The 16,381-nt window shown below is 47.2% G+C and overlaps 1 protein-coding gene across 3 annotated transcripts in view; it reads right to left on the bottom strand.

The window, feature by feature from the left end:
• Positions 1 to 16,381, bottom strand: part of Slc39a10 (solute carrier family 39 member 10) — a 109,815-nt gene that overhangs the window by 31,928 nt on the left and 61,506 nt on the right. The window contains exon 1 of one of the 3 annotated variants that reach the window (XM_075956367.1): positions 7,296 to 7,444. The exons of 1 other annotated variant lie outside the window; for it this stretch is intronic. The gene's annotated coding sequence lies outside the window, so the exon portion shown is untranslated. Of the gene's footprint in view, positions 1 to 6,542; positions 6,682 to 7,295; positions 7,445 to 16,381 lie in introns of those variants that run through there. One more of the 3 variants, XM_075956365.1, reaches the window with a different exon arrangement.

The raw sequence follows: 16,381 nt of genomic DNA on the forward strand, positions 1-16,381 counted from the left end.
GCACCCATATTTCCTCCCCCTCCATATTTTTTCTTTTCACCACGGTGTCACTGTTTTATTTCCCTGATGTTATACCATCTTGCCATTCCTAAGAACTGCCAGTCAAAATGCTCCTTCTGAGGTCAGGAGGTGGGGCAGCGACCACAGAGCCCAGGGTGATGCTGTCTAACACGGACAGGCTCTGATGCTGACGGCCACAGAGGCTACTTCCCTGGTAGGAAAGTTCTCTGGCCCATTAATTTTTTACCATTGTTGCAGTTATTTTGAGCTACTAGGGTCCTGTAATTGTTGGACAAAGTGAGATGACATGATTCAAACATTTAGCAATCTCTTACGAAAACATCATCCAAATGCTAATCTGTCAATAACCAAACTAATAACATGTTTATTACCAGGCTTAATCATTTCTGCACAAAGACTTAAGAAATTGATTTTCCTCTTGCAACACATTCCAAAACACAGAGCTGATACAGATTTTAATATATAGGAGAAATAACAAGAATGATGCCTGAGAAAATAGTAAGGTTGGAAAATCAAATACTGCAGAAAAAACAAAGTCATTATTTCCCATAATGGGTCAATTGTAGTTAACACTTGCATCATAAAAACATAACACTAAATAATCTTCCGAACCAAACGACAAACTGACGTAAGGAACTAGGACAGGAAATGGAAGCCATGCAGAGTGGGAAGAACTCAGTCACCCTGACTTACAACAGGCAACGCCAGGCCGGAGCCGGGCTGCGAACCTGTGACCCGGAGACAGGCACTAAAGGGTGCCTGACATCTGGGTAGAAGAATATGAGAGAGGCTATTAGGAGACTTCCTCTACCCTTAAAGACACTTCATAAAACCATGTGAATTTAGGAAAACTCTGAAAATCAATGAAATTGGAAAACATTTAGCTAATGAGCCCACAAATGTCTAGCACACGTAGAGAAATCACACCAGCTGAGAACTTCACAAGTCTACGTAGTTCTAACTGCAATATACACCTTACTTCTAATTTATCCATTATTTCTGGATACTTGCCTGTAATTAAGTCCATGATGAGAAATAATTGCAAAATCTGAACACTGTTTAGTCTTGCACTCAGATTATTTAACAGAGAAAGTCGAGACTCAGCTCTGCTACACTGCCGTCAACAGTGTAACTACAGCACTCTCAGTAACAGGACTGTTACTTTGGAAATAGCCCAAGTGCCTGCTTTAGGTTTTAACAATTATTCCCGATTTATCAATAGTTCCATCAACATGGGTTACTTTTTCTAGGCCTATATCACATTTTCAGCTCTGTTACAGCGTATTTTCAAAGTCATTGCTGATGTTTCCACATGGACGCAACCATGCCTAGGAAGATTTTGGAATTTCTTGCATAATTCTTAAATGTAAGTAGCTTCCCCCAACTCACCATCTTTAATATATATTCCTACAAGTATAGCTAAAGGCAGCAGAGGCCCTAAAATGCTAGGATCTCTTATATCGATTTCCTTTTTTACAGAAACCTTCAGCAGTGCTCACTGGTGGTATAGCCCTGTAAATCCCAGCATTCGGGATGTTGGAACAAGAGTTTAAGGCCAGCCTGGACTACCTAGAAAATTCCATTGTCAGCTGAATGAACACTTTATTAATAAAGTATTCTACCAGGAAACACTTAAAAGCGACATGTAGAATAATGGTAAGAGTATCAAGAATATATCCAAGGGTTGGCAGACGTGAGCTGGTCAGAATGAAGCCAGAGTGTGAGCTTGCTGCCTCCAGCACAGCTTCCTCAGTGCTGGCACGAAGGCAGCCACGGGTGACAGAGACACAAACCACGAAGCCACGTGAAAGCAAGTTTAGGAATTTGTCCCATTGTGGCCGGGTTTAGTTCACATAAAAACAAACACCCTAGAAACTGAATTAGAAACTAATTCAGGAGAAATTGTTTGGAAATTCACAAAATATGTAACAGTGAGTTCACAAACATTTTAGATGTGTAAAAAGCCATCTGCTGTGTCTCCTTTGACATCAGTAGCACAGTAGAAAATACATCTTTAGCACCACACCACAGCTGAGAGTTTCTAACGCTTCCATCAGTCTGAATCCTGGACTAATCACTAAGTCTCAGATGAACGAGGATGAAGAAACTGGCCTCCTTACAACTCTTAGGAGTTCTTGCAACACCTAAGCCTTTTCGGAATCAACCGAAAATTCGAATGTAGAATAAGGACAAGATTATTTCCTGTTGGCAATGTTATCTCAAGGACGAGTTCTAGCTGCCATCTCCCTTCCTTTTAGTAGCAAAGCAGCATCTTTCAGAGGAACTATAAAATGTAATTATTAAAATGGGTAATTACAAAATCTTCTACTATTAACTTATAGTTATTCCCCCCAATAACAAAAATAAACACCCACTCAAATAAGATGTTATCCTTACAGCTGCATAAACCTGTAGCTGCTGCTAGCATCCTGTTAGGACATCATTTAACTTTCAAAAGTTCACTAAGTTTCCAGTCCCTGTAATCCTGAGTATGTTCTATTCAAACGAATTAGGAAAATAAACTCAATACTATTTGTGATACAACACCTAAGTGGTTATTTTCTAACATTTCTAAATAATATGGGTGACATACAGAGTCTGGGAATAATTTCAGTAACTTTGCTGTTATTTAAACCTTTTCACTTCCGTTATGTATTATTTTATACCTATTGAACACTTTTAGATGTTCCAGTTAGTTTTTATTGAGAAGTAAAAGGTTTTTCTTGTTTCAAAAAAAATATAAACATGACTGTGGCCTACCCACGGATTTTAAAGAGTAGAAACAAGTGTCAAGATAAGAAACTAGAGACTTTCTTTTATTCAAAAATTACTTAATTTTAAAAACAAGGTCACCACGTGAATAGAACATTTTCAAATTTTATTATCAGTACAACATAAAGTTAGATGGCAAAAATTAAGCTGGAAAGCTTAACAGCCTTTTCAAGACAAAAAGCCCAGCTTAAATGAATAATATTGACATTACTCATATACAAAGCTAACTTCAAATACCTCTAATTTTAACAAAAAGCTTGTGCAATTTAAAAAGAAAAGCCTATATATTCTTTTGAAACGTAACTTGATTTTGCATCTATTTTTCCATATTTGGAAAACGAGGGACTAAATGTATGGGAACACAATCAGTTTGGGGGAAAAAAGTAGGTACACATTTTTATTGGCAGCAGCAATCAGCTAGAGGAAATCCATAGGTACATCTACAGGAAGGTAGGTTCTAATTTTAGTCCAGAGGACAGGTGCTAAGAAACGTCAAGGTAAATCAAACACTAGAGGGCAGCAAACTGCTGAGGATTAGACCAGGCAACTAACTCAAAGTCAGACTGACTGTGTTTATTCAGTCTGCTGTAGGGCTAGAGATAGAACCTAGGAATCGACTATGGCAGCTAAGTCGTCGACTACGCTGCCTACAAGACCCCAGCCTTGTGTATATTTTTAATACGAATTACACTCTAATGGAAGGTGGTTCACAATTAAACAGCTGTTTTGATTGCCAGTATTTTTCTTCCATTTTCAGTCGTCTACTTTGTTCAATTTATGTATATTGCTTTTTAATGTAACAGTGACATTGTTCCTCTTAAATCAAAGCTAGGTTTAACCCTGACAGAAAAGCTATCTATTGGATGAGTCATGGCACACCGACACTTTCTAAAAGAAACCTGTGGGGTATATGCTTCCCTTCAGGAATCTGACTCCGTAAAAATAATTTTTAATTAAAAATAGCCCATATACATGTAACTACAGAATAAAAAAATGAAAACAGGCAAAAACAAATCTACAGTTATCAGTTACTAGCTATGAGTTATGGGCATAAGAGACGTGCCCTCTCAATGACCTAAATAGAAATCATTAAGTATCATCCGGGGGTTAATCAATTAGTAGGAAAGAAGAAAGAGAAAGTCAGTCCAATAATTAAAGTTTGGAGGCACAAAAGCTTGGAGGATGAGCTCTTCTGCTCATTACTAATGGCCACATTAAACTCCTGTGGTGGGGTTTATGACAGTTTAAGTTCGCAGTCTAAAGCAACTTGTAAAGGTAACCAAATTAGTTAACAGTAAATCCAGGTTTTAAATATTCAGCCTCACTCCAAATTCCTAAATTTATCCCAGGACTGCTCAATACCCAGGGTTCAGAAGGGGCGAGAGCAATACCATGTGAACAGACTCAGGATCAGCTCAACTGCTGAATGATTTCCCTTGCTGCACACACCGTATCGTCTCATACATCACTGAGCCTTTCTAGAGCACTGCCTGCATGCTAAACATTAGGCCTCCTCAAAATTTGGAGAGAGCCGCGGTGACTCCCAAGAATCCTGAGTTCCAGGTACACAAGGGCTACCCGGGTAAACTACGGATCAAAACCGAAAGTCTGAACAAAACCGTGGAAAGATGGTAGCAGTTTACAGACTATCAGTGGACTATAAACCGTAACGGGAAGACCTAAGGCTAGGAGCACTTGAGTATAAAATCTGAGGTGCTACCAAATCCACAGTGCTGTGGGAACCAACACGCAGTAGCTGGGCTAGCATCCACACCTCACGTTTGCATAGGCCGCAAACTGCGCATGCAGAAAAAATATTGTAAAATTACCTTCAGTGTCTGGGCACTTGGCCTACACAAAACAAAACTGCAATTCGTGTTTAGACCTGGGCACAAGAAATATCCCCAAATCCGGAAACAAAACTTGGAAATATTTCTAGTACTGCATTTCAGGTGAAGGGCATTCACCTGCACAGCTCATGACCAGAAGCATGCACACGGCCACACACACGTGCGTGCTAATTGTAGTACTGAGGACTGAGCCCAGGTTTGTGGAAGCCCTGGGCAAGTCTCTGAGTCACTGAGCTATGAGATTTTTTTTTTAAACTTTTTTGAGACAGATTCCAGAACTGGAACCTGACAGCTCCCTTCCTCGGTCTCCCAAATTTGCTGGGTTTACAGGTCTGGGTGTGCCTTCAGGTGTGTCGCATAAGGAAACACCTTCCCACCTATTTTAAGAAGCATCCAGGTTATTCTCGCCCTCATTAGTCGGTAGAATTCGGTTCTGTCAATTTGGGGAGAGATTAAAGGCACTGAAACTTACTTTCAGGTGGGTAAGCAGTTTTTGAATACAGGCCAAGATGACAGGGATACAAAGAGCTTAAAACAAATTCTTGCTAGCTTGAAGTTAAGTCAGTAGGCAGGCCAGATGAATGGGTTATTTGAGGTTTTATTAAAGTATGGCCACAAACACGTAGTTTCCCCGTAACTGTTTCAATGTAACTAACAACTCATTGTATCTTTACCTATCTACAGTCACCATCCAAACCCTTTAGTCTGGAAAACACACAAATGTTGAGAAAAATTCAGTTTCCTTCGCAGCACTCAACACCGATGTGTCTTTCTTCCCAGTGTAACATTCCACGCACACCGGAAGTGGGGTGTGTGGGACGGACTCCCAATGTCCCGAAGACATGACTCACGGGGTACATGGGGAACAGGGCATCCTAATCTGACACTGGACACGGTAGTCTTGCTTTGTTACGGCTTCCGGACCGTACTGTTACAATCCTCAGCCTCGAGGTCTTCTATCACTTTATCACTAGATACATCCAAAAGAAAACATGAAAGAAAGCTGTCAACCGCCAGTGACCGCACTTAACAATGCAGACATAAATTAAAGTTTCTAGAAGGCCGTTGTCTCTGAACTCGTGCTTTGTGACACTGTTGGAGCAGACACTCGTGGGGTTAGGGGGGGGGGGGAGGACCCTTCCCAACCGGTGGCGGGGCGTCCTGCGGCGAGATGGCTTCCACGTGCCCAGCTCCTGCAACTCGGCCCATGTGGACAGGCTCCCACGTGAACGCGGCTTCTCGGGAGCCACAGGAAGCCCTTTCCACATCACGCTACCCGCGGCCTCGCCTGCCTGGGGACTTCCGAAGACCCCCCCGAGGGAGGAGAGAGGCGCGGACCCCGCGGCGGGCGGGCCGACCGGCCGCTTCCCTCCGCTCCCTACCGCGCCCACGCAGCCCTGCATCCCGGGGCCCGGGAACAAAGCCCGCGGCCGCGCTACGCTCTCCGCACGCCCCGAACCGGGGACCCGGGAGCCGGCGCCACCGCTCCCGCGCGCCCCGCCGAGCCTTTGCGGTTGGCCCGGAGCTCGGCGGATGTCGTCCGTTACCCCCCCTGCGGCCGAGCCCCTGGGACCTGCCTCGGGTCTCGGGGTCCCAGCACGGCGGCCGCGGGGAGCCCACGCAGCCCCCGCAATGGCCGGAGCCCCTCAGCGGGCCGAGGGGCGCGGGTCCCCACCGCCGCCTCGCGGCCCCACGCGCCGGCCCCCGCGAGCCGCTCGCCGGCTCGCCGCCACCGCCAGCAGCAGCTGCGGACACCCGCGCCCCGGCCCGGAGGCCCCCGGTGGCGGCCCCAGCCGCGGCCTCCCTGCCTCCCGTGCCGTCCCGGGACTCGCAGGCTCGGCCGCGCACGGGGCCGGTTCTGGGGGAGGGAATGTAAACAAATCGGGGTTTTATAGTTACCTCACACTCGAGTGCCGTGTGCATCTCCTCTCCGCTCGGTACCAAACCCCGGCTGCACCCAGTCGTGTATTCACCAAAGCCGCCTGCGCTAGCTGCGTCGCGGAGCCCAGCGCGCGGGCCGCGGCTCTACGCCGACGGCGCACCCGGCCCACTCGGGCGCCCTGCGCAGCCGCACCCGGGCCGCCTGAGCGCTACGCCGACGGCGCACCCGGCCCGCTCGGGCTCCCTGCGCAGCCGCACCCGGGCCGCCTGAGCGCTACGCCGGCGGCGCACCCGCAGCGCCCAGCCATTCTCTTCGCGGACGCTCCTGGCGTAGGGGGAAGCCGCGGCACCCGCGGGAGCTCCACCGACAGGCGGAGCTGAAGAAATGCGATCTACGCAGATTGCGGAGCTCAGAAGCCCCGCGCTAGTTTTGTTCCGAGAAAAGACGCGGTGGGGCGGGGGGGTGGGGGGGGAGTTGGGGCGGCTTCTAACGCATGCGTGGAGCGCCCTTGGTCTCCTCGCACGTTGGTTGCCGAGGCCTTGGGCTGAACGATGAGACCTGGAAGCCCGGAGAGCGAACGCCCGGGTTTCCGAGTGATCAGTTAGGATGTTGATCTGTTCGCGGGTTAGATATCTATATATATTAAAGTAACTCCTCCCCTTCTGCCCCAGCCACCGTTCCAGTCTCAGGGCAAATCTGAACTTTAGTGCTATGTGCAAAGTGTTTTGCATAACTCCCCCCACTGCACCCCCATTTAAAGCCGCACTTACAGTGGGTCTTCCGGAACAGAAAGGAGAAGTTGAGTCTAAAAGTATGTCACGTAATTCTGGGTACCCATCCAGGGACTCCCCACCACCTTAACCAAAGACAGAACTCCCTGATCTGCCCAGCGATTCCGGTGGACTCATGCCTACATCCTGCTGGAGCTTGCTTTCCCTTTGGTCACACCGCCATCCTCAGTGGCCTCCTCCCCTCTTAAGCAACTAAGAAAACAACCCACAATTTTCTTAAAAGGAGGCTCTGCAAACCCTTGGCTTCATTATTCATTGCTCCGCTTCCTGGCTCCTAATTCATGTCTAGGCTTATTTGTATTCTGCCCGGATGCCCGCGTTTCTGTATTCAAACTGAGCGTACTTTACCAGGGAAAGTGAATTCTGGGTGTCCGACGGCGTGCGCATAACCCCGAGCAGCAGTAATTACCAGCTTTGTGGATATCAGGTACCTCCATCGTGCTTTGCGTGTTTATTAATTTATTACTCCTAACAGCGAAGAATGATCATCCAGGAAATGAAGGCAATAGTAACTTGTCTAAGACAACACAGGGAAGCAGGGGCATAGATAGAGAACCAAACCTATACACTGTGGCTACATGACCTATTCGGCCGCTTGAACCCCATGAAAGAGGCTGTTCTGCCTGCTGTTCTCGGCCTCTACACGGAACGTCTTCCAGGTGCCCGATAACCTTGTCTGAGTAAAAACACATTGCACTCCTCAGAGCCCTCTTTCTCCCTTCTGGGGAAGCCAACCCGTGACCTAAGCCCTGCTACCCAAGGGAAGAGTTCTGAGAAGCCAAGCCAGACCTTGCCGCTAATGGAAGAAGACAGTGGATGACCGTAGTCCTCACATCCAGGAATAGAGCCGGGAGTTACGTAAAAGCATCCAAATTGCCCTGGCATTTTAAGGCTTCTAATTATCTGATCAACACATTGTCAGGGTCTCAAACATATCTATCTTTCAAATAAGATAGAGCACTTGTATCACAGGGCTATGTCTTTACTAAACAACCGTTCATCTGGTTTGCCAAATACTTGATTAAACAGTGAAGTACGGCCCATGCAAATCAGTCCGTAGCTAAGGCTGTGAGTGGCCTTCCTCCATGCTCCCCACATCTCTCTCAGTCCTTTCAAGATTTCCCAAAACTCCCCCGTGTGGCAAGCTAAGGGGCTAATGGTCTTGCCCACACTGCTTCAGACACGTGTTATTTCACCTACACGCGCTTCAATTTTAAAGGTAGCCATCCTACTTCGACGGGACAGTACAGTAAATCCCTGGGCCCTCTGAGTTCTTCCCCAAATTAGAAAAGAACTAGGCACAGTAGTGGAAGTGCGAGTCACACGCCCCAGCTTGAACCTGAATGGTCAGGGAAGCAAGTCCACGTCAGAAACCCAGCTTCCCCTCTGATTTCAGAGAATGCATAGCCACCCACAACAGTTAGGATGGTAGGGAAGTCTGCAAAGAGTGGGACAGAGCCGAAGAAATAGACCTTTCAAACTCAGTTCTTCTTTTCATGAATCGAGATTAGTAATCAAATTCTCTTCAGTCTAAACACTGACTGTCGCATGGCCAAATGTCTGGACCGGACAAGTTATGCCCAGAGAAGCGATTATTTAAGAGAACAGAAGATGAAATGAAAAGTGAGACATAGGTAACAGAGCGGAGGTCTTTTGAAGCTGGGGAAAGAGGATGCCAGGAATAAATAAACAAAGGTTTGGATCAAAGTTAGCAATTATCCATCATTTCTGGTTCATTTTTTTTTTTCTTTTTCTTTTTGGTTTTTCCAAGACAGGGTTTCTCTGTGGGTTTTGGAGCCTTTCCTGGAACTCCCTCTGTAGATCAGGCTGGCCTCAAACTCACAGAGATTCCCCTGTCTCTGTTTCCCAGCATTCCTGTATCTTATTCTTGGGAGTGAAATCCCAGCTCTCAGGGCCTTCCTGTTTCTCAAGAGCAAGACTGCATGTCTGAGGAGCCTGACTCTGGGGGACAGCACAGGAAGCTAGGCCAACATAGCCTCAACCAGGGACAGATGTGACTGGCTTGCTCGACAAGTGAAATTATGTAAGAAACCGGATCTCAGAAATCTGCAGAGACAGAAATAGATTGGAGATATGAAACAACACAAGTATTTCAGCTCTCCCCACCCGGAACAACTGAAAAACTGACTTCCTTATGACATGCCAAGCTGTCCATAGCGTTAAAATGGCTGCACACTTGTCTCTAGTAATGGCAGCGCGGAGATAAGAGGTTTCTTCTGGAGGTTGCTGCTACAGGGGCACCCACAGCAGAGAAACGGTAGAGCCACCTTGGATTCACTCCAGTATGTTCTTCAAAAATATAAATAAGACGTAAGTCACAAGAAAGAGGGAAGTTCACTCAGAAGAACGAAGCAAAGCAAGGACGTTCACTTGTGGGACATCAGGAAGGCTTCCTGTCCCAAACCCACTATGCATACTCACGCATCCCTGGAATTCATCTGTAGCCTTTCAGTGCTGGGCCTTGAGACCCCATGGACTCTGACTATGACAGAAGTTACTATCCTGTTATTTATGCTGCTCATAGAGTATATTTTGCCCAGGCCTTTTTATGAAAAAGAGTTTCCAAACGAGCACACACGATTATCTAGGGGTATTATCTAAGGGTAGCAGGCTGCAGAACAAAGATAAACTCACAGCCCACTTACCCCTCTTGCTCTCCGTCAACGTTCCCCACGCAAGAACATTAAGACAAACAGGCTCGGTAGCCCCCTACAGCAAACATCGAAGCCAGCAACTGACAGGAAGCCACTTTAGATCCTTTAAAATCCCGGCCGCACAGCTGCCTTGGCCTTTGGAAAGTAAGCTCCTAGTCCAAAGGAATCAGGGAAAACAAAAACAAAACAAAACAGCAAAAATGATCATATCGGTATTGCAAATCTGAAATGTATTTACAACGATTATCCTCCAATTGAAGGGGAATCACCAGCATGGAAACAATTACCCGTGAGTTCCCATTAACTATCTTAAAAGTGCTTTCAATTAGTTGAAATGAATCAACACATATTAAGGATTCGTTTTTAAAATGTCATCACATGAGAATCAGTTTCAGATCTGGCCCAAAGCTTCCAAAATAATGAGACCAATTTCACAACTCACACCTACAAAAACAAGCAAGTCTGGCGCTTAAGCCAAGACACACTCAGCAGACATTGTGTAGTTTTGTGTGTTGAAACTCTTGACAGCAAGAATGCAGACAAACTGTACATTTTAAGGAAGGCAATAAATGAAGTGTCGAAACGAGAGTAGCAATTATTGGCTGAGGAGATTGATGGTTCAGAAGTTAAGGGCATGTTTGCACTCTACCTGGCTCAGTTCTCAGCATCCATGCAGCCGCTAACAAATATCTGTACGTCTAGTTCCTGGGGAGCCAATGCCCTCTTCTGATCTCCACGGGAGTCAGGCACACACACACACAGGCATGCTGGGAACCAGGCACACACATGGTGCCCATACCTGCATTCAGGAAGTACATTCATACCCACGAAGCACATAAAGCTACTTTCAGGGATTTCTGAATTTCTCGTGTATTTCACTCTAAGTAAAGCAGAATGCTTTATTTATAATAAGATAAGCTGCTTTTCTGCTCATCAGGCGATCGCATAAATCACCACCTCTTCACAGTGCACACATTGAGGGAAGCGTCGGGTAATTTCTCATGCTTGCAGGGAGCGTGTCTGGCAATGCCCACTGGTCTAGGACTCGCCGTGGATGAGCTCACATATGGCGTCCGATGACCTCATACTTCAGTTTCATTCCAATTATGAGGATAAGGACATTGTTTCTTTGAGCAGTTAGATTTTGTAGTTTGCTTCCCACCCTAAACACACGAATTCACATGGTTTAAAGAGTGTCAGGTAATTCAATGGTTTAAATATAATTCATTCTTCCTGCTATAACTCCATAAAGTGGATGTCTCTTCATTTGATTAAAATGCCTTGATGGCAGAACCAGGATCCCTGTCCTAACTATCTGGTCCCTGAGACGGTTCCCCTACTCCTGCTTCTTACATCAAGGCTGCACCAGAGGCTGGGAGACAGCCTGGACCTTACAGTGGTCGCCACATAGATATGAAGACCTGAGCTTGGTTCTCAGAACCCAGTGAAAAAGTCCACATGTGGAGTGCATACCTGTAACCCAGTGTGGGGGAAGCAAAGACACATGGACCCATGGGATGTCCTGGCTGGCCATCTTAACTTACTTGTACATGCGCCCACCTCACACCCCACACACGTGCAACCCACACACGCCGCACACATGCACCACTCCCGCACCCTGCACACATGTATCCACCCCACACCCCACACACATGTGCCATCCCCACACCCCACACACATACACCCTCCCAACACCCCACACCCCACACACATGCACCACCTCACACCCCACACACATGCACCACCCCACACCCCACACACATGCACCACCTCACACCCCACACACATGCACCACCTCACACCCCACACACATGCACCACCTCACACACATGCACCACCTCACACCCCACACACATGCACCACCCCACACACATGCACCACCCCACACACATGCACCACCCCACACCCCACACACATGCACCACCTCACACCCCACACACATGCACCACCCCACACCCCACACACATGCACCACCTCACACCCCACACACATGCACCACCTCACACCTCACACACATGCACCACCTCACACACATGCACCACCCAACGCCCCACACACATGCACCACCTCACACCTCACACCCCACACACATGCACCACCTCACACCCCACACACATGCACCACCTCACACCCCACACACATGCACCACCCCACACCCCACACACATGCACCACCCCACACACATGCACCACCCCACACCCCACACACATGCACCACCCCACACACATGCACCACCCCACACCCCACACACATGCACCACCTCACACCCCACACACATGCACCACCTCACACCCCACACACATGCACCACCCCACACACATGCACCACCCCACACCCCACACACATGCACCACCCCACACCCCACACACATGCACCACCCCACACACATGCACCACCCCACACCCCACACACGTGCACCACCCCACACCCCACACACGTGCACCACTTCACACCCCACACACATGCACCACCCAACACACATGCACCACCCCACACCCCACACACATGCACCACCTCACACCCCACACACATGCACCACCTCACACCCCACACACATGCACCACCCCACACCCCACACACATGCACCACCTCACACCCCACACACATGCACCACCTCACACCTCACACACATGCACCACCTCACACACATGCACCACCTCACACCCCACACACATGCACCACCCCACACCCCACACACGTGCACCACCCCACACCCCACACACGTGCACCACTTCACACCCCACACACATGCACCACCCCACACACATGCACCACCCCACACCCCACACACATGCACCACCTCACACCCCACACACATGCACCACCCCACACCCCACACACATGCACCACCTCACACCCCACACACATGCACCACCTCACACCCCACACATATGCACCACCTCACACACATGCACCACCTCACACCCCACACACGTGCACCACCCCACACCCCACACACGTGCACCACTTCACACCCCACACACATGCACCACCCCACACACATGCACCACCCCACACCCCACACACATGCACCACCTCACACCCCACACACATGCACCACCCCACACCCCACACACATGCACCACCTCACACCCCACACATATGCACCACCTCACACCCCACACACATGCACCACCTCACACACATGCACCACCTCACACCCCACACACGTGCACCACCCCACACACGTGCACCACTTCACACCCCACACACGTGCACCACCCCACACCCCACACACGTGCACCACCTCACACCCCACACACATGCACCACCCCACACACATGCACCACCCCACACCCCACACACATGCACCACCTCACACCCCACACACATGCATGACTGTGCCAAACCTGATTTCTATGAAGTTATCTGGACAGCTTCTCTGAAACGGTAGTAATTAAAACGCAAAAGGAAAGGGACCCATAAACTGGCCCTTGACAGTCTATAAAAGCTGTAGGCCAATGGAAACTTTAAGTGTAATGTTTAAATGAAACAAAGATTAAAAATAAAAACATGTTGAGATGCTTGCACTGAACTTCTGTTCTCTTTTTGCTTTATCTTCTCTTAAACCAACTCTGAGGGTGACGTTCACTTCAGCCTTTCAAATCAGAATGTTGATTAGCCAATCCAGTTAAATCCAGTTAAATCAGAATGTTGATTAGCCAATCCAGTTTTACATCCGTTTCAAAGCTTTCCTCCCTGGTGGCAATTTGATCTTGCCGTTCAAGTATGTATATCAGTAAAGTTATATTAAAAATTAAGTGGATCAGTGTACATATGTAAACAAGAATAAATGTAAATATGAACAACTAATGTGTGACTCAATCAGGCCTTGGTGGGGTTCACTAAAACATACCCGAGCAGAATTAAAGTGGACGTCATTAGTCCGCGTTGGAAAACAGACCAGTGTTGCGGGATAGATAAACCATCAAGCACGCCTTTGAGCTTCTATTGCGTGCAAGTTGCTGCGCTAAGGAGCTGGGACACAGGGTGGACAACTAAGACTCCAGCCCTTGAATAGCTTATGGTCTGGTGGAGGAGGTAATTAAAGAGGTAATGATGGCTTAGAGCGGCGGATGCCAGGCTAGATATAGGTGTGGTTGCTATGGCAGCAGAAGTAAAAATGGGTTATACTCTGGCTTCCTGAAATCAGGAACATCTGATAGGTGACTTAAGGGGGAGTAGAGGAGAACCGGGCAAAAGCGTGGGCCATGGCAAGTGATGATCCACACAGACCTGAGGGTGAAGGAAAGCGTGGCTTTCAGATTGGAGAACTGAAACAACGCTCTCTTGCTTTCTCTCTCTCTCTCTCTCTCTCTCTCTCTCTCTCTCTCTCTCTCTCTCTCTCTCTGTCACACACACACACACACACACACTTTCTCTCTCACACACATTTTCTCTCTTTCTCTGACACATACACTCTCTGTCTGTCTGTCTGTCTCTCTCACACACACACACTTTCTCTCACACACATACACACACATACACACACATTCTCTCTCTTTCTCTCTCACATACACTCACTCTCTCTCTCTCTCTCTCTCTCTCTCTCTCTCTCTCTCTCTCTCTCTCTCGTGGTTTTATTTAAATTTTTTTGACATGGGGGATTAGGAGAGATTAGATAGACAGACCTGGTAAGCAAGGCCTCTGTGTGCCATGTCAGGTGCTGAATGGGGGAGTGAGCACCTTGGAAGCTGCAGAAAAATTGAAAGCAGGCAGGCATGTGGCATCAGCCCAGCCAAGAGGGAAGCAAGGAAGATCAGTGTGGTAGGCAGAAGAGGTCAGGTCCCTTCCAAGTATGCCCTTGTTGTAAACTATGGACCTGGACCTGCGTACATGTTAAATCAAAAAGGAATAAAAGCCGATTATGAAATTAAGGGCCTAATTTAATTACACAAGTCCCTTTTTTTTAAAAAAAAAAAGAGGGAGAAAGAGAGCGTCTGGGAAGGTGAGACAGCTCTGTGGGCAAAGGTGCTTGCTGCCAAGCCTGACTCCCCGAGTTCAATCCCAGAGCCCACATGTTGGAAAGAAAACCAGCTTCTATACATTGCTGACACCAGCACTCGCCTACCCTGCTCCCAAAGGTATTTTTTAAATGAGGCAGAAAAATAATGGCCAGTGATGTGAAAACTCTACCCAAACGGGAGCCTAGCAATGAGGACAGAGTTGGAGCCTCCCACTGAGAGCCTCTAGGAGAAAGGTAGCCTTGCTGGTATCTGGGCTTTTGTTCCAGGATGCCCAAGTCAAGCCTCTGACCTACAGGAACAGTGAGAGAATGAATTTACTTTAAGACAGCACATCTATGGAAACATGTTATAACAATATTAGAAGTGGGGAGTGGTGGAGAGGTAGAGTCCAATTTCAAGATGAACTTTACTTTGTACCTGTGGCCTTAATTTGACCATCCACCTTCATCTTTATTATCTATTAGAAGGGCCATACATTAGGAGGCTTGGTTTATTTAATTTCTATTGGGAGCGTCAATATGACAAATACCCTAACTTTAACATACAAGATTCAAATAGAAATGCTGGCTTTAAAATGATGGAAACCTAAAAAAACTGTGCTAAGTGAAATACAGAAATCAAAAACATTCTACTGCACTGGGCGGTGTTGGCGCACACCTTTAATCCCAGCACTCGGGAAGCAGAGGCAGGCGGATCTCTGTGAGTTCGAGGCCAGCCTGGTCTACAGAGCTAGTTCCAGGACAGGCACCAAAGCTACACAGAGAAACCCTGTCTCAAAAAAACCAAACCAAACCAACCAAACAAGAACAAACAAACAAAAAAACCCCACATACTATTGCATGATTTTTCTTCTGCAAGATCCTCAGAATGGACAATTCATAAAGATGGGAAATAGAAGTGAGGGACTTGGGTAGCAAGGAAGGGAAGTCCTGAGGGAATGGCTAGTTAATATTTAGTGAGTACAATGTGTCTACTCGGGATGATAAAAATATGATGAAAGAAAGTAGACTAAAGAGTTGCAATAAATATAAAATAAACAAATATACTACCTAGCGCGTATACTATTCGAGGAACTGAAATTTACTATACCACATAAATTATTATATAGAGTTTTTGTTGGTTGGTTGGTTGGTTGGTTTATTATTTGGTTGTTTTTGTGATAAGATCTTACTATATATCCCTAGTTGGCCTGGAACTCATGATGTATGTAGCCCAGTAATTTCTCCACACTAATCTTCCTGCCTCAGCCTGCAAGTACTATAGTAACAGGTGTACCATATAGGGCTCTATGGAGATTCTGTTTTTTGTTCTAGTGCTAGGCATGGACATCAGGGCCCAGTGAATGTTAAACACACCTTCTACCTTTGCTAGCCCTTAACCCCTACAGGGTTATTATGTAGGTTATGAGCTATTCTAAAATTAA

This window comes from Microtus pennsylvanicus, chromosome 22, assembly GCF_037038515.1.
Source record: "Microtus pennsylvanicus isolate mMicPen1 chromosome 22, mMicPen1.hap1, whole genome shotgun sequence".
NCBI classification, from domain to species: Eukaryota; Metazoa; Chordata; class Mammalia; order Rodentia; family Cricetidae; genus Microtus; species Microtus pennsylvanicus.